The 17,269-nt window shown below is 30.8% G+C and overlaps 1 protein-coding gene across 1 annotated transcript in view; it reads left to right on the top strand.

The window, feature by feature from the left end:
- The first annotated feature begins 13,146 nt into the window (after positions 1-13,146).
- The window catches only part of LOC129976617 (unconventional myosin-Ia-like), a 310,401-nt gene continuing 306,278 nt past the window's right edge, over positions 13,147-17,269 (top strand). The window contains exon 1 of the mRNA XM_056090265.1: positions 13,147-13,491. The gene's annotated coding sequence lies outside the window, so the exon portion shown is untranslated. The remainder of the gene's footprint in view (positions 13,492-17,269) is intronic.

Here is a 17,269-nt window from a genome sequence, read left to right as displayed (position 1 = left end):
AAAGATAATTTATGGAATTTAAAAATAGTTCATATAATAAATATTACATTAACTATTCAATAATAAATTTTATACATAGCAAATAATAAAATTTATAAATAGATATTAACATCACTAAGGATACATTTTGTTCTGCAATTTATCGAAAAATATGGTAGAAAAATTTCAAAATTTTGAAAATTAATTCAAATTTAAGAAAAAAAAAACTAATTTAAATGAAGCAAAATTGAACTTTAAAAAGTTAATGACACCGAGATGTACAATCCCACATGCCAACATCTACATATTCGAAGTTTGGCTGCTCTCTGTCTGACTTGAACACCAACGCACACATGAATATTTATCTTTATTGTTAGTAGTAGAGATACAGAACGCGTTGCCTCAGTCAGTGGACTTGCATTCCTTTCATAATTTATAAATAAAAGCACTTTAATAATGAAAAAAAGAAAATAATAAATAATCATAAAATAATTTGATGAATTGCCACCTTTTCAAACCTTTAAAAATTATGTCTATTTGTGAATGCAATCTTAGAATCGTCCACTCATTTCACCAGTCATGTTTATTTCTTCAAAACTTCTCGTTTAGGGGGTATTTTTCTATTTTATGTAGATGTGAGTAGGGATGAAATCGGGCAACTGGCTTTATAACCAGAGTTTTTTTGTATCCAATTCTGAATCGGATTGATGAAAGAGTTTATCGCATTTCTATTAGTGCACGCTTGAATATTATGACCAAAAGAGCGAAGTCTACACAAAGATGGGAAGAAAAGAACAATTGTTTGGTAAGAATTCCTTCTTTAAATAACCCTTTTGTGTCGGTTAATAACAGAGAGTTTGAAATAACTTTATAAGAACTCTGCCGTAAATCAGTAAAAATGGTTACTTCGCAATTATTTTCAATTTCTTTTAACAAATTGCCTTGAAGCATACAAAAATAGAGAGAAAGAAATATATGCCAATCTTTTGCTTTCAACATCTAACGAAGTTGGGAAAAATATCAAAAACGATATATTTAAATACGAAACTCAAAACAATGACCCCAATATTTAATTGTAGTTTCATCAAAAGTATCTTATGTAAGAGGACGGATTGAGCCTTTTATAATAATGAGATAAATGTGATTTATAAGATATGAAAAAAAAATTCTGATATCTCATAAAATTATTATTTGATAGATGCTTATCCACTTTCAGAAAAAGATTTTATAAGCATTTGCGTTACATCAACTGATGACAATTTATCTATGAACAGGATGTTACATTTATTGGATACGTGTATAAGATACATTTTCCATGGAATCTTTTACGAAATATACGGCTCTACTGCACTTTGATGTCATTCCCAGTTCATCTTCAGAAGTAACAATATGTGATTGCAGATGTTCTCAAAAATGTCTTAGTAATCAAATAAAAAAAGCCAAAATATTTTTAAAAATGAAATTGAGAGAACTTTTTATGCCTAATGAAATCAAAATCCTGAAAATGATCATTTAAATATATTATTCAGCATTTAGGGTTAAAAAAAAATCACAATTCAAAAGATTATTTTTCCTCAACTAGCTGAATGTGGCCTTGGGATGCAGCAGACAAGCTTAATCCAAGAAAGAGAGGAAGGGATGGACAGATGGCCTTTCTTCCCGAGAAGCTCCGATCGCACCTAAGACCCTTCCCCCATCCCCGTTCAGAAGTTCCACGGGGGTGATTCCCGTCGCAAGACCACCACCATGTGACGGTGCGGGGGGAAGAGCATTTCTCCACCGGCGAGGGAGTGGGACGGGCCTGTAAAGCATGCTTCACTGCGCATGCCCTGACACTTAGGAGCGAAGATGCCCTCAGCAATGAAGTGCTCCTTGTATATAAATATGGATGCTTCATTTATTTTGTCGTTTGTGAAAACTTAACGCTCCTCACACGGCGCCATTTTCAATTTGCGCGAGGTAATTAGCTGAAATTCGATCATGGGTGAGGGTTTTTTTTTTCAATTGGTTTGGGGTCTCTCCGGATCTTTCATATATTTCTACACTAAGGTGTTCATTCTATAGCACTTTCCACTGTTAACTTTAAATGTTCGATTTTCAATTTCCTTCCAATTTACGAGACGAACAAAATAAAGTTTGAGAAAACTTAGATGAGATGGGTCACCGTGTAGCATCTTTTAACATATAAATGCAAGAACTCAAAAAATCGACAGAAATAATTAAAATCGTTTGATCATGTAGAAAAGGACTGACGGGAAAGAAAGGGTCGATTTCAATCAACAATAGTTTGCGACTTAGGCTCGGTATCAAAAACAGAGAATGCCAGCAGCTCATTTAATGAGTGACTTAATATTCCTTATAAAGTGAATGAATTTACTTTTGAGTTTTTCGTACAACTGAAATAAATAAACAATAATTCCCTACTTTTTTTCTGAAATATGAAAGCTAAAATTAGACAAAAATGATGACGAATCCGACAACTAAAGTTTGGCTGTAAGGGTTTATCTTGAGCTGTTATTATGGGTCTTTTTAAGAACATAGAGCCCGAATGATTGGTTAATACAAGATTGGACGATGAGGGAAATCTGTAATTACGATTAAAAGTAAATTTCAATTATCACGTGGTAGAAAGTAATAACTGGAATTCAATTAATAAATGTGTATCTTTAAATGAGGCCGAAATTGACTTTTTCGATGGATGGAGAGGTAATACTCATATATATAAATATTAATAAAAAATTAATTAATTTTTAATATTTTTTGATTTATGTAGCTTCAAATTTATTGTTTTGAGCAAATGAATAACAATAATACAAGAAAAGTAAATTATTCATTCTATGCGAATAAAGAGGAGCGTATTAAATAAATATATATATAATAATTAAGCATTTTTTTATGTTTATGATTCAAAAATTGACAGCAATGAACTATTTTGGAGTAAGGATCACATGTTGAATTTCGTCCGGTATGTCTAAGTAATTATCATTATTTCATCATTTCATATAACAATTTTCCAAAATTAGTAACAAAAAGAACTTCAGAAAAATTTTTAGTACAAAAAAAAAAAAAAAAAAGCGTCGATGAAATAAAATATAAAGATGTATGGAAACAACAATTTTTTTTTTCTTCTCTTGAATGTTACGAATCAAATAAAAAAATCTTCGTTTGTAGTTTCCGATTCAACAGCGAACAGTCTTAAAATATTGATGCAATAATTGAGATTATTGCTTAATGTTGTTGAAAACTGTGGTTGTTGTTTGGTTCCATTGTATTTAAAGCCAAACTACCTCTCCGTGTTTTGAAATTACAATTTAAACAAGGAAAACAACAACAACAACAAAAAAAAAAAACAGGTCATAAGTTTTTTTTTCTGTAGAATTAAAAGGGGGAAAAACAACCAATTTGAATTAGAAAAAAGCAAATAAACAAACAAATATTCATTTTTAATTATTATTTTTAAGGTGACGATAGCGCATATTACGGAGTTCCAATTTCGAATAGTCATTTCTCTGATATAAATTACTATTAATCGATTTAAAAGTTTAGTTACAGCTGAAAATTGGGATTCAATTTGTGCTCCTGATTTAGATAACGCATTTCAGTATTATAATAAGAATATACTTAGAATAAATTGCTTTTAGAAATGCAAACAAATTATGGAAATGATTATTTTTCTGATTCATGCAGTGTTTATTGCCTGGCATAAACACTAGAATGAACATGAAAAGTTCATTCAAAAAGGGAAGAACAATGAATCAAGAACCATCAGATTCGGCACTTCTAACAGAGTTGGTGCTTTCGATGAGAGAGTTTTTGAAATTTCTATAAGATAGTTCATTAGAAATGAATCAAAATTTTAGAGTTTTTCTTCATTAACTTAGAAGCATATTGTAGTGCAAAAACTATTTTCACAGCATTTAAAATCCAAAAATATGCTTTTCAGCTCTCTATTTTGATTTGAATAAGTTTTCAAAATGCCTTTAAGTATATTTCATAAAAGATTTTTCATTGTTGTAGTCATTAAGTTCATACTTCATAAGTTCTTAAGTACTTTAGTTCATACGCGCGTTGCGACGGTATTAATATTTTTTTCATCCATACCTTATCAATGGTATATTATTGCAGGTCAAGTTTTAAAAACAACATCAAAGAAGACGAATAAAGTCTACAATAACAACTTACTTGGAATGAAAGGTTCGAATCTCTTTTAAGCTTTCTCTGTATTTGATTTAATTTATGAAATATTAAATTTAATTGCAAAAAACAGCAAATCCTTTATAAAGCCATTTTTTTTCTAAACATAGTATATTAAAATATTTTTAGGATAAAAAATGGCTAAAGTAAAGTATTTCATTTAGCTTTTTAGATAGATTAAATTAATTAATTAATTAATTAATAAGTAAGTAACAAATCAAGATATATCGTTTTGTGTGAGACAAGAAATAGAAATATCTAGGATTTCGTCTTATTGAAAGTATTGTGAGAACTTATTCCAACCTACGTAACTTCATTCAAAGATTGATTAATTCGGTCGTAAGCATACTTCCCATGGTACTAGAAAGAGTTAAATAAAATGATCTGTTATAGCGGTTATCTTTGTGTAGGTAATTTTGAAAAGTAAGGGTACCAACTCTGCCTGTATTCCCGCGTCTTTCGGCAACCGAAAATTTTTGATTCTGATTCATTTGGGCCATTTATGAGTTGAGATTTGATCGGTGAAAAGTAGCATTCAGTCTTGTATAAATAGCTAATATCATACGTGATTCTTGGCAGAGAAAATAGAACTTATCACTATTCGACAAAAAACCATCAAGAATTCTTTTGAACCATCTACTTAATTATACTAACGTTTCTTTTTAAAGCAAAACGAGGGCTATTCTGGGATGGACTTCGTAATTTTGAACCACAGTCAGATAATGAGGATGGCACCTGATCTGCCCCCCCCCTCCCACACACAAACTTCCACATTACACCAGAAGGAGGACGTTTGACATCGACAGATTTAACGTGCACCCGACCTGTTTACACGACTTTTCTTCGGTGGATTTGGGTCTCTAACCTGAGGCCTCAAGTAGAAAAGACCTAACTATCAGGCCTCTGCGGCCCCCAACCTGTTTTCAAGTTCTGATGGGCTTTCAGAATCGCGTTTGATTATATGTAGGGATTGCAATACCGGACCAAAAGTTCAATACCGGTATTCGGTATTTTTTAAATCTTAATACCGGGATACCGGTTTTAATACCGGTATTAGAAATTTTAGAAAAAGAAAGAAAACACAAATGTTTCTTTGTTTTATTTGAAAGTTTTGTTAGAGTGTAAATATCACAAAAAATAATTTGTAACTTATAAATTATAACAGTATATAATCACAAAGTAAAGGAGCATCTTATTTATTTAAATCACAAAAAAGTGTAAATATCACTATTCAGTCTGGAGTACTATTACAACTTTTTGAAATGTGATCTTAAAAACATATTGCATCAATTGTACTGTCATTAAGCCTGAAAAGTAATTTTTTATAAAAATTACCAGCTATCGAAACGCTCTTTCGGCATCTACGCTAGTTGGTGGTACTGTTAGCAATGCGCAATATACTTTTTCCAAGTATTTACCTCTAAATCCCTCATCTTCAAATAAATCGATTTCTGGTCGGATGGTTTTGGATATAGCTGATTTCTGTATTGTATTTTGTTTCGTTGAAATTTTTTTATTTATCGTTAATTTTTGTGCAAGAGACAATTCCTCTTCACTATCGACAGTAGTGACATCATAATCTTCGATAATTGAACCGAATTCTTCTGAATGTGGATAGGGTTGTGGATAAAAAATTTTAAGAAAATTTACTCTAAACTTAATCAGATTTGAATTGGTTATTTTCTTTTCTTTTTCATTTTCATTTTTAAAATCATTATAATTATGTAAATACAGCAAGACATTTTCTATTTCGGTATGCCTTTCTTCTGTGCGATTTTTCAATGTAATATATAATTCTTCAGATAGTGATGTGTGTGTTCTTTCAGTGACTGCAACATGAAATTTATTGTTGCATTAGCTGTTAATAAATTAAAATCTCTCCGACATAATGCCTCAGTAGTCAGTTTTATTGGAAGTAGAGCTGATATAGTTCCGGATATTAAGTCGAATTCACTATCTGAAAAATTAATTTACAGGTTTAAGTCGATTATTGCTTTTTGGATTTTACTTCTCAGTTTCAAAAATCGTTCCATCATTAGGAGTAAACTATTCCAATGTGTTTTAAAATCTAATATTAACATATATTCTTTTTTATTTTCAGTTAGTATATATCTTAGTAAAATATCCTTTTTATAGGGGAACGTTTAAATAATTTTTCTAACTTTATAAATTATAGGAAGCAATTCTTGATAGGTTAACATTTCATCCTCATTAGCAATATCTTCTTCAACAATTACATTGTCATTATCTTCACTGTCAATATCACTCTCACTCTTTTCAAAGTTGTAATCCGAAATTTCTATATCCACAGTATTTGGATTCTTCTGTTCTTTATTTTTTGCTATAATACATCTATTACTCCTAATTGAATTCCATGTGCATAGCACAACTGCTGACTTGCACCAATCAACTTTCAAAATTTTTTCATAATTGTTACTCCATCAGTCGTTAAGGATACAATATTTTCTTTCAGGGATAATCCATGTTTCGCTAATTTAAATTTAAGCAATTAATTAAGCCGTTAATTAGCTAATTAATTTTGTCCGTTATGGAGACATAAAAACAAAAACGCATACTATTTTCCTATGTTCGCGATCCCTGAACATATAGTGGAGACAATTTTAAAAATTGCTAGTAAATACCGAAAAACCGGTATTTAAACTTGTGAATACCGGTATTACAAAATTGCACAAATGGCTCAAAATACCGGTATTCGGTATCCCGGTATACCGGTATTGCAATCCCTAATTATATGCATTCATTTCGTGCAATGGACTTTTTTAAATAAGTATTTTGGAAAATTTAAGCAGTCTGTTTTTTTTTTTCATTAAAGAAATAAATTCATTCTTATATCCTTTAATATGATATTTCCTTTTTCCAAAACTGTTTGTATCTCACTCACCTGAATAAAGAAAATATTGGCTTATTTTACTTTAAGTATGATTAGATAAATAAAATAATTGAAAAAGATTGGATTTCTAATTTTATCTCTATTTTAATCAAAATAAACAAGCATTTGGCATGGGGGCTCCAAAAACTGTCGGAGGAAGGCCACAGCATCTCATAAGAGAAATAATTACGATTGTCTCTTATCAAACATTTTTAATTGATTATTTTAAATTTTGATTCTAACTAAATATCTGAAAAAGATCTCCAAAATTTTCAGAAAAAATAAAAGCTTTCCTGAATAAAGTATTGGGAGAAAAAAACTCCCATCAAATGAGTGAAAGTTTAAAAACTCCTAAATCAGACATCTTTCCTACAAGAATATAGAAAGCCGATGAGTCATACGTACTGCACCGAAAAAGAAGCTAATTCTATAAGTCAATCCTTTTTAAATCGTACCAAAGTTAAAAAACTTTTATGAGTGTGCTTCTCTCGAATTTCTTGCTTAGTTAAAACGTAGAGCATTCTGTATAAAATCTTATGGCGTTGGAAAAAAATCAAATATGTATTTTGTACCTCTTAATTGATGTATCGTGTTGTAATGAGATGTGCAAACTGTAAGCGGCAAAACCATAAATTTATTATGAGGAATTTAGGGACTTCAGATACAAATTTCAAATATTATAGAGAATGTTGAATCAACTGTTAGCAAAATTAATGAAAAGAAAGTGTATAGGATCTACCAGGGTAATTGAGAAAGAATTTTGGAAACGCTATCATTTTTTTCCTCCAATTTAAAATATTAGCGTTTGGTGGAGAAGTGGTGTATATTTTTTAATGATTTTCTACTGTGCATTGTGTGAAAATGCATTACCGTTGTTTTCGAAATCATAAATTTGACTTTCTTTCAGCAAAATTGACCTCTGTTTCATGAAATTAAATTTAAATTTAATAATTTTCAGAATATTATAATAAAAAAAAGGGGTTTCTGTATTTCGCATGTAAGCTATCATAGTTATTCAACACGTTCAGTTTGGAAAAACTTATTCTATATGTAGTTGTTTCAGGAGAATATTGTTACAAATCTGTAATGTTGCTTCCCAGCACGGTTAGTTCAATAACTGGAAAGACCGTTTTGCGATCAGTTCAGTTGGATGCTGATCGAGTGCCGAGTCAGCGATCCCAGAACTTGGTGACCATTTGGGGACGAATTTGGCGACTTTGGCGACAAAATAGATAATACTGGAATCTTCCAGAATTTTAGTGATAGAGCCAATAAGAACCGAGATATGCCTGATTGTACCCGAACCTTTTCTGCAATCATCCGGGGACCATAAAAGGCCGGCAGTCTCAAGAGGAAGTCAGTCGCATATAGAGTCGTCGAAAAAATAGCGAAACAACGCCGGAACAGTTGGATCAGTTCAGGGAAGCTTAAGCATGGAGTGGTGCTCGAATGATTTCTGAATTGAGCTGTGTGCCAAGTCCTGATGTTTATTGTAGAAGCAGCATCGAGTCGTGTGAGGAGCATGCAGTCGTGTAGTAGTGAGTCGTCAGTTGGATGCATCTAAAGCGAGGAGACAATGGCGAATTGCAGTCATCTGGAGAAACTGTTGTGTGTCGCTTCGAAGATTCCCTCCTCCTGCTGAATTCTATCTGGCCGCTTTGTGTGTCGTGGTTGTTATTACTAACGAATACTTATGGTCTACTGTTTGTTGTAGTGTTCTGCTATGTGTTGCCTGTGTTCGTCTCGGATGTATATTTGTTATCTGCGTATCCTTGTCTTCGTATTTAATAAATGTCGTCTGTTGTAATTGAGACCTGCTGATTGTGTTTCTTCATCAACCATGAAATTGGAGAGAGCCCCGAAATTCACAACACTATTTATATATATATAAAAAAAAGATTGAATATTATGTAGCAAGAGTGAAAAAATGTATGATTAAGAAACGCACATTAAGATTAATAAAAAAACGAGTGGTTGAATCTGTTTTAACTCAAACTATTTCTGCTTTCTATCATCATCATAAAATACTATAAACTGCAGCAAATTCAATAAGTTTTGCCATTCCCCTTCACTTAATATTTACATTACCTGAGAATACAAAAGATTATTTTTCCCTATATGTTTCAAGATGAATCTAAATGGTTCTTATTTGACTCGCAGAAATTACAAACTTCATTGTCAAAACTAATTTTTATTTAGCTAAATGAGTGCCCTTTTATATTAATATAACACTTTCACTTTATTAGACACTTTAGTGGAATCCAGCAAAAGTACGAATAACTGATCTTCGTTTTGAAACTTCAACGTTATTAGTTAACCTCTGTCATAAACTGAGTCATCGTCATTGGATTTTCATGCCATATAGCACAATAACGAGTTCTACTCGTCATGCGACTAAGTTACTGTTGAATATAATAATAAATGGGGTTTAACATTGCTAGTGTCTTGAATCCGGCAGCCCTTTAATTACTTTTCTTGATATCATAAATCACTATCACATATTGTTTATCATTAAAATGTCTTGGTGGAAGTTATGGCCACATTGCTGTTAGTCAGTGGATCCCGTTCTTATAAAAATTTTATCATCTGTCTTACTAATGGTAAAACATGTTGTGAAATAAACACCATAAGGAATACGAGTCGTGTAGACTACGAACATCAAGATGATGAGTGGGATTCAGAAATATCCGAAGAAATAAGCATACATTTACCTGATACTGATAATGAAATGAAAGATGATGAAATATTACCAAGAAGACGAAAACGCACTTAGCGACTAATAAGTGATTTTAGTGAATGCTCTGGAGTCATAGACATATTATCGAAAGAATGGATTTGGAAGAAAATAAATAATGGATAAAAAATTTGACGAAAGTGCTTGGCGTAAAAACTTGAGGCCAATACGATGTCATTAGAGCTTTTTGAATTTTCGAAAACAGTTATATCCATATCAATATTATAATATTAATTAACAATTTGTACGAATTATAAAATAAACTTAGTTTTCTTAAATAAAAATGAAATGGTTATTTCATGCACAATTTTTCATCATTGAATCTTACTGAAAGGGGCTAAAACATTAATTATGTTGAAAATGAGTCTTTATTGATTCAAGATAGGTTGCTTTTAACATTTCTTGTTGAAAAATGTCAAAATCGCCACCTTCTGATTCTGATTGGAAGAATTTTTTTTTTCTTTGTTTCGATTAGTACCTTGCATTCTTTAACATAGTTGCAAATCGTTATTACTAATTGTAATCAGAAAAAGCAAATGCCTGTTCTATCGTGTAATGTTTATATGCAAATTAAATGGTAGATTTAAAAGAAAAACAGTTGTTGGTTTAACAATTAAAAAACAATTTTTTTTTTAGCAAGACGGAATGCAAACGCGCTCCTAGATTTAATGTCACTTCTTATCATTTATTAATCCAAATACATGAAAAGATGTAATTTTTATTACATTAATCCTTAATTGGGTAGGACTTAACTGGGGAGGTGCGGTCTTACAGACCGCATTTTCTTTATACTGAAACTAGATTTTCTAATGAAAGTATTAGTTTGAAAATCAACCAATATATTTTGCAGATAATTTTCTTGATATATAAATATGTTTTAGAAATTTTTCAAACAATATTATCATTCAAAAAGAGTAATTGCGTGTGAATATACATTTTCTACACAAATTACATGTTAAAAAATAATATTCTTGGAAAAACATATTACTTATTACTTTTTAAATCGAGTTTTTTTTTTCGTATCAACAATCGTATTCAACAATTATACTAAATATAAAAAAATGGCAATGTGTAAGATTCACCCTTTTTTTATCAGCATCATTTCTACGCAGAAACTTGTGAACATTCTTGCTGTATGCAGGTTAAGTACTAGCATAACAATGAACCTGTAATTTATGTAGATATTTCTCTTGCTATATTAATATATTTTAGAAACTTTTCAAAACATATTATCACTGGAAAAAATAATTATATTTGAACATATATATCAGAATATGAACTATATCAGAATAGAACTTTCATCAAAAAAATCTTCTGTACGATTACCCTCATCACTAAAATCACTTTCTGCTTCATTTTAAAGTCTCTGGTACTCTACTTCATAACGGGGATCAGTAGACTGGATAATATTTCGAGGACTAAGTTTTAGAGCCATCTGTTAAACCTTTTATAATACTAGAACACTAAAAGGGAAGTGAGGTCCTAAGGACGTCGCACAAAAAATAGCTGAAATATTTAATATATATATATATAATAATAACCACTGAAACCGATTGAAAAAGTTCACAAGTAGTGAAAGTCACGAAACAAGAGGCTACAGGGTCAATCCATTCGATTGAGCTAAAAATAAAATAGGGGTGACCGAAAGTCCATCCTTAGCAGTCTAGCATACCGCACCTCCCCAGTGAAGGCGTGGAAAAACCTTTCCCAAACTTCTCGCGATGAAAATGCTAGGATTTATTTCGGTTACTAACGTTTTTTCAAGAAAAGGAAATCTAAAAATCGAAACCGAAAGTTTTTTGTAAACATCATATCCTATAAATCTATGGCATATTGACAAAGGTTCACGATATTCTCTAGAAAAATAAAAGATTTCTCTGACTTTTAAAATGTGTGCATTATAATTCAATAATTGAAGCAAACAAGGTTTAATATGTACGGAATATTTATACTAATCAGGTTTTAATGATTAACTTCTGAACTGTTAGTAACAGGGGTGCATATCTAGTAAAAAATTATATAAATGAAGAAAATAATTATATCTTGTATAGTTTGAATCAATAAATGCTCTAATAAATATCAAAATTTCATTTTTTTTTATATATAGACTATTTGTCCCATGTGTCCTATTTAATAAAACATTCTGGAAACTCTAATAAAAAAGTTTTTGCGACAAAAAACTGATTCGAGTTATAAAAATTTGAATATCACTATTGTATAAAAACGCAAGATTTTGAGATCACTCCATTGACCATTTTGAAGAAGATATGCTAATCAGTGACCGGCGTTTCTTCAAATTTAATTGGCCTAAAGTATCGAAATTATTGATTGTTCTAAAATAATGATATTTCTCACGACTCGGTCAGATCTGGTAACAGAAATTGGAAAGATTTTCTTTAAATTTAAAAGTTGGAGTGTTAAATATATTTTATTCAATATGATTCAAAGGGCGGATGAATTATATAAAACTAAATCTACATAATTTTTTCAGAAGTATATTTATTGTTCCTTTGGAAGTAAAAATGAAAACTGAATTGCACGACGAAGCAAAGAAATTTATGATATTATTATGAAGTATAACCTTTGAGAAACAGCATAAATTAAAATTTTCTACTATAATAATTAACTAAGTTAATAGTTAAAATTACAATAATACTTTGAAACTAAAATTATTTTTGAATTATAACTAAATTTGATACTGCATAAATTTAAAAATTTTATACTGTAAGGAACTTAAAAGACAATTAATTTTAAATTATTATTTGTGTCAAGGTCTTTCTTTAATTAATATTCTTTTTATTTAAATCTGTGATGTTATCTCCTGAGCTATAAAAATATAAGCCGGAAGTCATTTTCAAATAAGTAGTTTCATCAATATCTTTTTTTTTTCCGCTTGAAACTTTTTCATTTACTTTATTTACTGCTGGTAATTTCCTTCGAGCATTGTCATAGATGCGCCTCGTATATTGGAATTACTTTATCCTATTTGACGTTTGATTATGTAACTGCTTTTTCTTAAGCGGAAGAAAAAAAAAAGTCTCTGTAAAAGCTTAGATCTGTCTGCTAATTCCTTTTCCACGATTCAGCGCAGTCAAGCAGTTTTTGCTGCCCGCTTTTACAGTTCAGCTCTTCCACTATTCCATCCCTCCCACCGCCAATTCCGAATACCAGCGCCCCCTATAACAGAAGTGAACTGCTCGTCAGCTGGTCGCATCGCCCCTCTCGCTCGTTTCGCATTCTACAGGCCCTGTCCATTTTCCTTTACAAAATAATAAAAGTCACAACGCCAAATTCGTCGCCAAACTGGAGCGAATGATCTCGAGCCGTATCGCCAGCATCCAATCCGGATCCAGACCCTAAACCTGTATAGTTTTTTTCTCCGGCACTACCACAACAAAAATCCATTCGGGGATACCGGCAGATGGTCTACACGAGCGCCCTCTAGATGCCGCCCTCGGAAAGATAAGAAGGAAAAGGGACACAAAAAATTAAAAAAATAATCTTTTCAGTTTTACCTAACCAACAACATGGCGACGATGGATTTGGATTGAGAAAGAGGTCGTGGTGTTACGTTTTTTGACCGCACACCTGTGTACATGTGGTGGTACAGATCGGGATACTCCAGCCTCCTGCCCTTCGAAAATCATGGATGTGGGTGCTTGAAGCGATGTGCGAAGTGCCCGCTCAGACAAGGGTGAGTATTGGAACGCATTTTTGGTACTCTATCGATTGAGCTCTGCTTGCTGTAGCGGTTGGGTGCGTTCTCTGCCGGCTGATTGTGGTCATTCGACAGACCCCCCCCCCTCCTCCCAGCATCTCGAGTGGCTCCCGCAGGAGCGGTTTTACGACTCTTAATAAGAGCCGTGAATCACAACGTGCGAGAGGATGTTCCAATTTACATCCAACACTTCAGTTTTGATTCCCCTGGAAAAACGATCCCGTCTGTGAGCAATTAAAGTTATGCATGGAGAATGAAAGAATTTGGTTCCTAATTTTTAATACTATTGAATACGACTTCAATATGTGTCATATAAGCTGTGGATAGAAACATAATATTTTCATTTTTTTTTTTAATTCTTAGGATTGAAACACTGCCACTACTAGAATTTCTAAATGATTTTATGTGTTTTTGTATCTCTTCTATACATCCTGATTAGTATTATCAGTACCAACAAATTTAAATTGCCATTTCATTCGAATTCAGTAGTTGATGAATTTGATTTGTTTTCGTGATTCATATTCTGAATTTACTGACTTTTTTTGTTGTCCTCTCTCTTCACTTCCTAATTTATATTATCGGCATACACTATTTTATGACTTTTTAAATGGAGTTTTATTGAAATTTCTTGTTTGTTTAATTATTTCATTTCTTAAAAATTTGAATTAAGCATAGCTCTAAATTGATTTGTTATTCTTTTATATTCCTCACATTTATATCCAGAAAAATATTTGTGCAATTAATACTTTAGATGCAGTTATATCTAAATTCGGTGGTCGAGATATTTATTTCCAAGATCTAAAAATTCCTTTTATTTATTTTCATCATTTTTTTTTTAAATTCTTCTCATTCATGTCTGGATAGTGTTTTTTGGAAACGATATTTTAATATCTTTATAATAACTAAATTTCAATGGCTTTTGATACTTTGTATGGTGTCTAAGTTGATAAAATAGAGATATTTAATTTGTCACAGTTATTATTATTTATTTCATGCATTTTACCTAAAAGTTTCATTCATTTCACCAACATAAGCAAGTGTAATATGGAAGGAAATATGTATTTTTTACAACAGTTTTGCTCTTTTGCTTCCTGCTATTAATACTGCTCCATTATTGACTTCTGTTCGCATTGCCACTTTCCTGTTTTTTTTTCCTGTGCATTTTTATGGATAAAATATTTTATGAGTTTTGATATGATGCTATTCTTAAAATTTCTCTACACGATACTAGTTCAAATATTTATTTAAAAAATAATTTCCAAATTGTCCTTCGAGTCTTGTGTATCACAATGTTTTACAATACGCAAAACGTTTGTGATAAAGTAAAATTATTTAGAGTATTTAGCAGAGTGGAGTAATGAATTTTTAAATTGTACTGATACGAATTCGTAAATTTTCTGATATGAAATAGAACAATTAAAGAAATATACTCAAATTATTAGTTTTTTAGCTTTGTGAGACCCGAACTTTGGTAGTATACAAATCCTAATTTTGCCATTTCATTAAAAAAAAAAAAAAAAATGTGGATTTTTGTCTACGATATGCATAATGCTTTAAATAGAGATGTAAGCTGAATTAAAATGACCTTTTAATCATTAAGAGCACATAATTTGTCATAATGAGGAAATAAAATGTTTCACAAAAATGAAGCAGCATCAATTTTAATTAATTTTTGAATATGATTATATCTGAGCACCTGTTAGTATCTTTGAAATGGTTTGAACATACGTCATTTTTTTCTTCATTTTATGCAGGGTTATATTTTAAAAGCTGTAATGGTGGATTTTATTTTTTTTATCAGCTGGCATAAATTTTAAACTACTTGACTTTCATTAAACTTAAAAACATTTCACAAAAAGAAAGATAAAAACACAATGTTTTTTCAGTTGAAAATTTATATCTTGAAAATTTTCATTCACAGACAATAGTGACACATTTTCCTTCACTATATGGCCTAAAGACAATTTCATAATTTTTCTTAATTATCTCATGATAAATAAACATTGATGAAATTCACTCCTCATTGTTCTATAAATACGCTTTTCCGTACATTTAGTATCAAGTACTGTAGAAACCTCACCATTCTGTGCAATAGAGCTGCTTTGTTAGTTAATTTTTTTTTTTCCTTTTTTATTTGGGAATATTTTCCCAGTCAAAATACAGTACAAAGCAAAATATTTTTATATCATACTATTAGCTCACAAAAAATAACTTTGATGATTCTCATACTTTAAGTTGCTATTTTATGATATTTAATAAATTTTATTTCCAAAATCACACGCCATCTTTTTATACAGTAATTCAGTAAATATAAATTTTACTATTAACTAATTAGTTTAATAAATAATAAATTATTTTTAAAACTGCATTCCATTCTTCGGCGACTGAAAATCGAATGATGAAGCATTGAAAATCATTATTTCAGACAAATTGTGCAGTGAAATTCACGGCTTTGAGAGACATCTTAAGGGGTTATTTTGAAGCCGAAATTTGTGATTGTTGTGTTGTTAATTAAGGGACTGTGTTGTAGATTTTCTTCAAATAATTTTCTTGATGAATTATAGCTTTAAAAATAACTTCAATATATTACTATTTTTAACCAATCTTTTCATCTACATTATTATCTTATCTTTTAGTCATTTTACTTAAATAATTACAGACCTTGTATTTCACAGGACAACAATTAATTTTTGCACTCAATTAAGCAAACAATTGACACTCCATTAAGCAAGCAATTGACACTTTTTATTTACGAATGTGAAATCTGTGATATTATCAAAGAAAGTAAGGAAACATAACCGCTCATTAAGGGAAAAATTAGAAGAGAAAATGCTTACATTTCTAAATCCAAAATAAATTAACATCTAATAGATTGCAAACCAACAATCAACGGACAAACGAGCATTTAAATATTTTTTGTATGATACAAAATTTATATTTTCATTTACATCAGAAACTCATTTTTTTTCATTGGAGTTATTTTTTAAAAATTTAAAATGTTAACACTTTTGTTTCTGTTATTTACATTTTGTGTGAATGCACAGCAGGCTAAAAAACCAAATGAACTTATATAATTTTGAATGTATCAGTTTACCGTCAAATGCTAACAATTCCAGAATGTTTATAAATAACCAGCATTGAAAAACACGGCATGCTTTACAAACAATGTAGTCGAGATATACCAGAGGCTGCAAGTTATTATGTATTACATTTTCTTGATAAAGGACATTCATCTATAATACCATCTTTAGATGTGTTGATCGTTTCTGAAAAAGTGACTGTGTGGGAATTTCCGCTAGGATTAGGCATTCGATTGAATCAACTCTTCGCAAATCCGATGGAAATGTTTTCGGTTTTTCCCTCTCTCATCCTAAAAGTAGATTACGAAAAATCAGCAGAGCTTGCGCATATTCAGTATCGCAAGAATGATAAATTTATGCAAATATTGGGCATATTCATATCGCACAATATTGAGAAATGAGCCACTACCAAGAGACCAAAATGGCGTTTACTGTTTTGTATCGCACAATATTGAGAAATGAGCCATCACCAACAGACCAAAACTACGTTTCGATCATCATTTTTGCATATCGTACAATATTAAGATATGAGCTATCACCAAGAGACCATAATGACATTATTATCTTTACAGTTTCGTTTTAAATAAACATAACAGATATTCAATTTTTATGAATAAAATTTTGTGGATTTTTGGAGCGTCCATTTACAAGCGAAGGATGTGTTAACATTGATT

Source organism: Argiope bruennichi, chromosome 7 (assembly GCF_947563725.1).
Source record: "Argiope bruennichi chromosome 7, qqArgBrue1.1, whole genome shotgun sequence".
Classification (NCBI taxonomy): domain Eukaryota; kingdom Metazoa; phylum Arthropoda; class Arachnida; order Araneae; family Araneidae; genus Argiope; species Argiope bruennichi.
Note: the sequence above shows the minus strand (reverse complement) of the source record. Positions and strands in the feature narration are given on the sequence as shown.